At 38.2% G+C, this 6,816-nt stretch overlaps 1 long non-coding RNA gene across 1 annotated transcript; it reads right to left on the minus strand.

The window, feature by feature from the left end:
• Positions 1-302: 302 nt before the first annotated feature.
• LOC126706973 (uncharacterized) lies at positions 303-5,678 on the minus strand. Its single transcript, XR_007648781.1, has 2 exons — positions 5,546-5,678; positions 303-436 (listed from the first exon to the last, which is right to left on the minus strand). It is a non-coding gene; the product is annotated as an uncharacterized LOC126706973 (long non-coding RNA).
• Positions 5,679-6,816: the final 1,138 nt, after the last annotated feature.

Here is a 6,816-nt window from a genome sequence, read left to right on the forward strand (position 1 = left end):
AAAGAAATCTTATCTTCTAGAATTTTAATTAGTTCTTATCTCTGATATGACACTTAAGTAAATAATTTGAAAGTTCAAAAACGTGTACAAAAACACTTTTGAACGTTTAGACCCCCAAAAAAACCAACTTAACCAACCCAAGCAATATGTCAAACAACTAGTGTGCGGAAACTTAACATATGCTATAATAAGGAATTGATTAAACAACTATCTAAGCCACAACAAAATAAACCACAGCAGATAATGTAAAGGCAGAGATAGAGAGGAAAGAAGATGCAAACACAGAGATAACACCAGATATGTTATTGAAGAGGAAACCGAAGACCTCGGCGAAAAACCTCTCCGCCGCCCTCCAAGCGGTAATCAATCCACTAGAAAATACAGTTGGGATACAAGGACAGCAATAGACCCTCCAAGCCTAATCTACCCAATGCACCTAAGCCTTCCAAGCTTCTTGCTCCAACGAGGTTGCGCCGAACCTTTTTCTTTTCTAGCTTTCCGGATTCCGCTACTACACCGTAGCATCAACCAATGAATATTGGCTCCTTCCTAACTGCTTCCCAGAACTCCAAACGTCTGTCTCACAGGGATGATAATGGTGAGAACCAGGTTTGGTATAAAGCCTCTCAAGGATTTGACAATGGAGAGGAAGAGAGTGAGGAAATTTGATGAGACTCTAAGGTAGAGATTGTGGGTGAAACAATCTGGTTTTTCTTTAGGGTTTCTCTCTCAAAATTCTCTCTAGAAGCTCTCTTTCAATCGTGGGTTAAAAGGGTATTTATACTGAAGAGGAGTGGAATGCGAAACGTCAGGTTTTTTCCAAAACAGGGGTGGCTCGCGGCTTGACCTCGCGGCTTGACTAAGTCGCGAGTTCCAGTCGCGAGTTAACCGTATAGCCAGTTGTCTTGTTTTGTCCTGTAGTGCTCCAGCTAGCATGACTGTTCATCTTCCAGCATGCTTGGCACGTGTGCATCTTCTGGCGGGTTGAAGCCGCGAGTCCACCCGCGAGTCCCAGCCGCGACACTCTGTTTTTTTGCACACTCTTGAGCAATCTTCACACTATCTCACTCACTACCCTTACAACAATCCCACTTAAATACATGGTTACTAAATGCTGAATTACAAGCAAATTTGGCACGGAATAAAGCCAATTAGATGGTTGAATAAATTCAACCTTACAATCTCCCCCTTTGGCTATTCCGTGACAAAACCCTAAAACAGACTCTAGACTTAACATGTGAGTTGGGAACAGTTGATCAAAACTCACTCACACCTAACTCTAGAAGCTGTGAAGCACTTGAATCATATGAACATAAACTCCTGAAACACAACAATACACCATGATCATTGTAAGCAGAAAATTATAAATGCATATGAAACAGGCAATATGTGATCAAGCAAAGATGGAGTTAATAAACAAACCATGGCTTGATCAACCAAGTGAACACCACAAGGTAGTGATCACAGTGCTCATTCACACTTGGAATGAACACAAGGACATACAAGTTAACAAGCACAAGGCAAGACACTTGTATGTTCAACACTCAACCAATGCACAGCACACAAGGCATATGCATCTAGGAACAATCCTACAAGGGCACAAGAGTGACAGTACATAAACCAAAATGCAGAACATTTAGATTAAAGTACTGATTTCAACATAGCATAAAGGCTGCACTTAAGCATGGTACATACCACAAGGCCTACAAACCTATGCATAAAACAATAACCCTAAAAGCTTACATAAGCATATGGGTACAAACACATTATATTGAATAAAAACTTAAACAATATAAACTAAAAGTGCATAAAGTTTCTCCTCTTCAAAGTGATTAAAGTTTCTCCCCTTCAAAGTGATGAGAAGCTGTGATGCACTTGGAACATATTTATACTTGTACCCTGAAACACTTGCACAAACCACATTAGACCCTCAAGGTAAAGCAAGTAATAAATGACAAGTATAGAAATGACTACAATGATCACATAGCAAAGCAAATGATCATCTGAACATGCATTCAATGAAGTATAATAACATAGGGATATATGCATGTCCAAAGCACAAACATGATGCAATGAGAACACCAAAGCATAACACAAAGCACCATAAAGCCAACAAGAAAACAAACAGAACAAGGTTTTCTAGTTAACACAATGTCTTCTCCCCCTTGGTATATGCATCTCCCCTATGGAATATCTCTCCCCCTAAAAATGTGCATGAGAAATAGAATTTCTCCCCCTAAGGATGTGCACAAGAGTCATATAGAAATGACAAAATACTCCGAAATATTCTCTAGAGTATACTCTCCCCCTTTTTGTCAGGAATAGACAAAGGGTCAAGAAGAAACGAGGGCAAGAGATGAAGAAATGAACAATGATAATGATGCATGAGGGATGTGAGATGAATGAGAAAATGAAGCTCAAACCTAAGACAAAGTAACATGCTACAAAGCATAAGGTAGACATGACAAGCTAGGATGAAACAGCAAGGTCAAGACCAATGCATGACAAGGGTAGCAAAGGTGTGTGCAAGAGGTGGCTAAGTGCAATGCATGACCAATGCATGAAAAATGCACATGTGGGGCAAGGTGTGTTAAATACACAACCAATGAACCAAACATGTTCCTAATGAGGAAACATGAGAAACCCCAAAGTTTGGTACTCATTGGAGTCCAAACAAGCGAGAAAATGCCTAAGAGACATTTTATCAAACACCTAGCATGCACACTATGAACAATAATGTGAAACAATGCATGAACATCATGAAATTCACCCTTAATACATGTTCTAATTGCCACAAGGGGCCAACATCCAATGCAAATCAACAAAATAAACCAATCCCATGAAAAAAATTTGACAAAAAATAAGTTTTCCCAACTCCTATGATAAAAATCCCAACCAAGAGCACAAAACTCTCCAAAACATAATCCAAGGATCAAAATCAATGAAAAGAGTTTATAATTACCTTAGAGATGTTAATGGATTGAAAAACCATTCAAATTGGTTGGGTTTTGATGTAAAAATATTGAAAGAGGGGTTTTAGAAAGGATGGGAGAGGTTTAAAACAAGTTTCCCAAGAAAAAGCTCTTTAAAAAGCTGATTCTGGGCGACTCGCGACTGGCGAGTCGCGAGCCAAGTCGCGAGTGAGCCGCGAAACCTCTCTGTCTGAACTCGCGGCTTAGACTCGCGGCTTGCAAGCCGCCAAACCGACCAGCCAAAACTGGCAGCTTGCTGGCAGCTCACGCAAGTAGCCAAAATGAGTGGCCAAAAAATCTGACACTAGTTTTTCAAACCAGAACATGTTTAAACATTGAAAAACAAAGTAAGCACTAAACATAAACTCAAAGAGTGATAAAAATCACTTCCAAAAACATATAAAATGATCAAAAATCTTTTTGGATTGAACCATATATGATTGAGCACACACACATCACATTTAGACAAGTACAATCTAACAAATGAATAAGACATTCATTGAACATAAGGCAAGTGTGTTATGTGTGTGTATCAAATGTGGAATAGTCCTTAGTCTAGAATGAAGCTTCAATGATCAATTCAATCAAGTCATACACAACTAGTACTAAGTCAAGTGGTATATCTCAATTATAGAAGTGAACATATATGACCTCCCACAAGAAAATGATTACATAAGATTGAAGCTTTTCATTTGGCTTCTTACAATTCATATCATTTGATCATTTTGAATCAATACAACTCATTTTGAGCAATACATCTCATTTTTGAGATTGATGCCTGAAATTTTTGATATTTCAATTTGATGAACAAGCCTTTGGCTTTTTGGGCATCATACATTTTCATATAAGTCGCTTTCCCTTTTTCCTAGTCGAATACTAGTATGTGCGACGGCTTTTGCAGCTCATTATCTCTTTTCATTTTGAGATTTACATTTATTGAGCTCTTTAAGCAATAAAGATAAAAAGAGTGGGAAGAGATATAAGCACAAGTCTACGCATGTATCAAAACCAACATGACTATTGACAAATCATTCATGACAAGCTTGAAGATCGATTTACAACAATCACACAAAGATGTCAAGATTTTTCCCACAAAGATATAAGTGCAAAAATAACAAGCTAAGCTCGAAAATGCACAATGCCATTTGTACAAAGGTACAAGGCCAAACTCACATGTGATATGTGCTCAAACAAATACGATCAAACTTTTTGAATTTTTCACTTTTTATGTGGTTTTGGATTTTTACTCACACAAAATAGAAACATAAAAGTAAGATCAAAAACGAAACAATGCATACAAATAAATGCAAGATGCACAAAATGCATGAAGATATGACATTTAATGCATGAAGGGTCCTACAAAGATCGAAAGAATTAGATCAAGGACCAAAAGAGCAAAAGCTCAACCATAGGAACCCTTCCTCATCCAAACGGAACGATTGTTTGGAATGAGTGTCTCAAGAGAAGCGAGACGAGGGTTGGAAGAATGAGAACCGGAGATGCACATAGTCAAGGAGTTAAGAGCATTAAACATTTTCTTTAACAACATGCTATTTTCACTCAAATCCAGTTTACTCTTTTTAGCACAACTTCCAAAAAGCTCAAGTTTCTCTTTTCTTTTGATTCTCTTAAGAGCTTGAAACTTAGAGCAATGAGGTCTTAGATGACCAAAGGCACCACAATGGTGACAAATAATGTGTTTAGGTCCACTAGGCCTTTTGGGAATGGATCTAGCAACATGGTTTTGTTCCCTCTTCAACTTATGACATTGAGGTCTTATATGACCAATCACACCACAATGGTGGCAAGTTGGAACAAACTTAGATCCATCCAAAGCCTTAGGTTGAGACCTAAACGAAGGCTTTGACTTAACAGCCTTTCTCTCCACCTTTTTATTTCTTTTATGTGGAGGAATGTACACCGATTTGTCCTTTAAGGTAGAACACACACTAGGCACAAAATCGGGTACCACAACATGATTGCAACAAACATTATCATCCTTTTTAACAATAGGTTCAGCAATCAAACACTTGGCATGCATCTTAAGAGATTCATTTTCACATTTAAGATCATCAACAAGTTTGTTAGACAAAACCAGTTTAGCATCCAAGTCCATATTCAAACATTCAAACTCTTTCAGCTTTTCAAGAGAAATTTCAGCAAGTTTTTTATATTTCTCAACCAATTTGTTGGATTCATTGAGCTTAGCAATCAAATAATCCTTTTCACAAAATAACTTGCTCAAATTCTTTTGAAACTTCTTAGCATTTTTCTTGAAGAGTTTGTCAACAACACCCATAGATTCAAATAACATGTCATCACACTTATGAGAATTAACACTCATAGAGGCATTTTCACAAACACGTGGCATGTCACATTCATCACCAACCAAATCATGCAAAGAGTCATACAAAGCACAATCCATGGCAAATAAACACAAGGGGTCAAGGATCACACTTAGGTATTTAAACCACAACAAGTGTACCCGCTCTGATACCAAATGAAAGTTCAAAAACGTGTACAAAAACACTTTTGAACGTTTAGACCCTCCAAGCCTAATCTACCCAATGCACCTAAGCCCTCCAAGCTTCTTGCTCCAACGAGGTTGCGCCGAACCTTTTCTTTTCTAGCTTTCCGGATTCCGCTACTACACCGTAGCATCAACCAATGAATATTGGCTCCTTCCTAACTGCTTCCCAGAACTCCAAACGTCTGTCTCACAGGGATGATAATGGTGAGAACCAGGTTTGGTATAAAGCCTCTCAAGGATTTGACAATGGAGAGGAAGAGAGTGAGGAAATTTGATGAGACTCTAAGGTAGAGATTGTGGGTGAAACAATCTGGTTTTTCTTTAGGGTTTCTCTCTCAAAATTCTCTCTAGAAGCTCTCTTTCAATCGTGGGTTAAAAGGGTATTTATACTGAAGAGGAGTGGAATGCGAAACGTCAGGTTTTTTTCAAAACAGGGGTGGCTCGCGGCTTGACCTCGCGGCTTGACTAAGTCGCGAGTTCCAGTCGCGAGTTAACCGTATAGCCAGTTGTCTTGTTTTGTCCTGTAGTGCTCCAGCTAGCATGACTGTTCATCTTCCAGCATGCTTGGCACGTGTGCATCTTCTGGCGGGTTGAAGCCGCGAGTCCACCCGCGAGTCCCAGCCGCGACACTCTGTTTTCTTGCACACTCTTGAGCAATCTTCACACTATCTCACTCACTACCCTTACAACAATCCCACTTAAATACATGGTTACTAAATGCTGAATTACAAGCAAATTTGGCACGGAATAAAGCCAATTAGATGGTTGAATAAATTCAACCTTACATAATTTATGTGAAAAAATTCCTTGTCAAAGAGAACATCACATGACAAAATTTCATACTTTCTCACATGAGGTTTTTGCTTAAATGTGTGTGTATATATATATTGATGATGACTGGTTGGTTGGGCATAATTTTTTTTAGTTTTGCTATTGGTAATTTTTGTTATTGTGCTAATTTTTTTGGGCTTGTATATTTTGTTTTAGATTTTTGTATTTATAAATTTTTTTTATGAACTTTAAAATGAAGAAAATATTAACGATACATACTTTTTTATTGAACTAGGAATTTTTTGGTGGTCTTCCATTAAAAGTGCAAAAGGCTAGACAAGATCTAGAGGATGTATGTAAGGTTGAATTTAATCGACCATCTTGTTGGCTTTATTCCGTGCCAAATTTGCTTGTATTTCAGCAATTAGTAACCCTGTATTTAGGTGGGATTCTTGTAAGGGTAGTGAGTGAGATAGTGTGAAGAAATGTTTAAGAGTGTGCAAGAAAAACAGAGACTCACGACTGGATCTCGCAGGTGCAAGC

The sequence above is a fragment of the Quercus robur genome, chromosome 11 (genome assembly GCF_932294415.1).
Source record: "Quercus robur chromosome 11, dhQueRobu3.1, whole genome shotgun sequence".
Lineage (NCBI taxonomy): Eukaryota > Viridiplantae > Streptophyta > Magnoliopsida > Fagales > Fagaceae > Quercus > Quercus robur.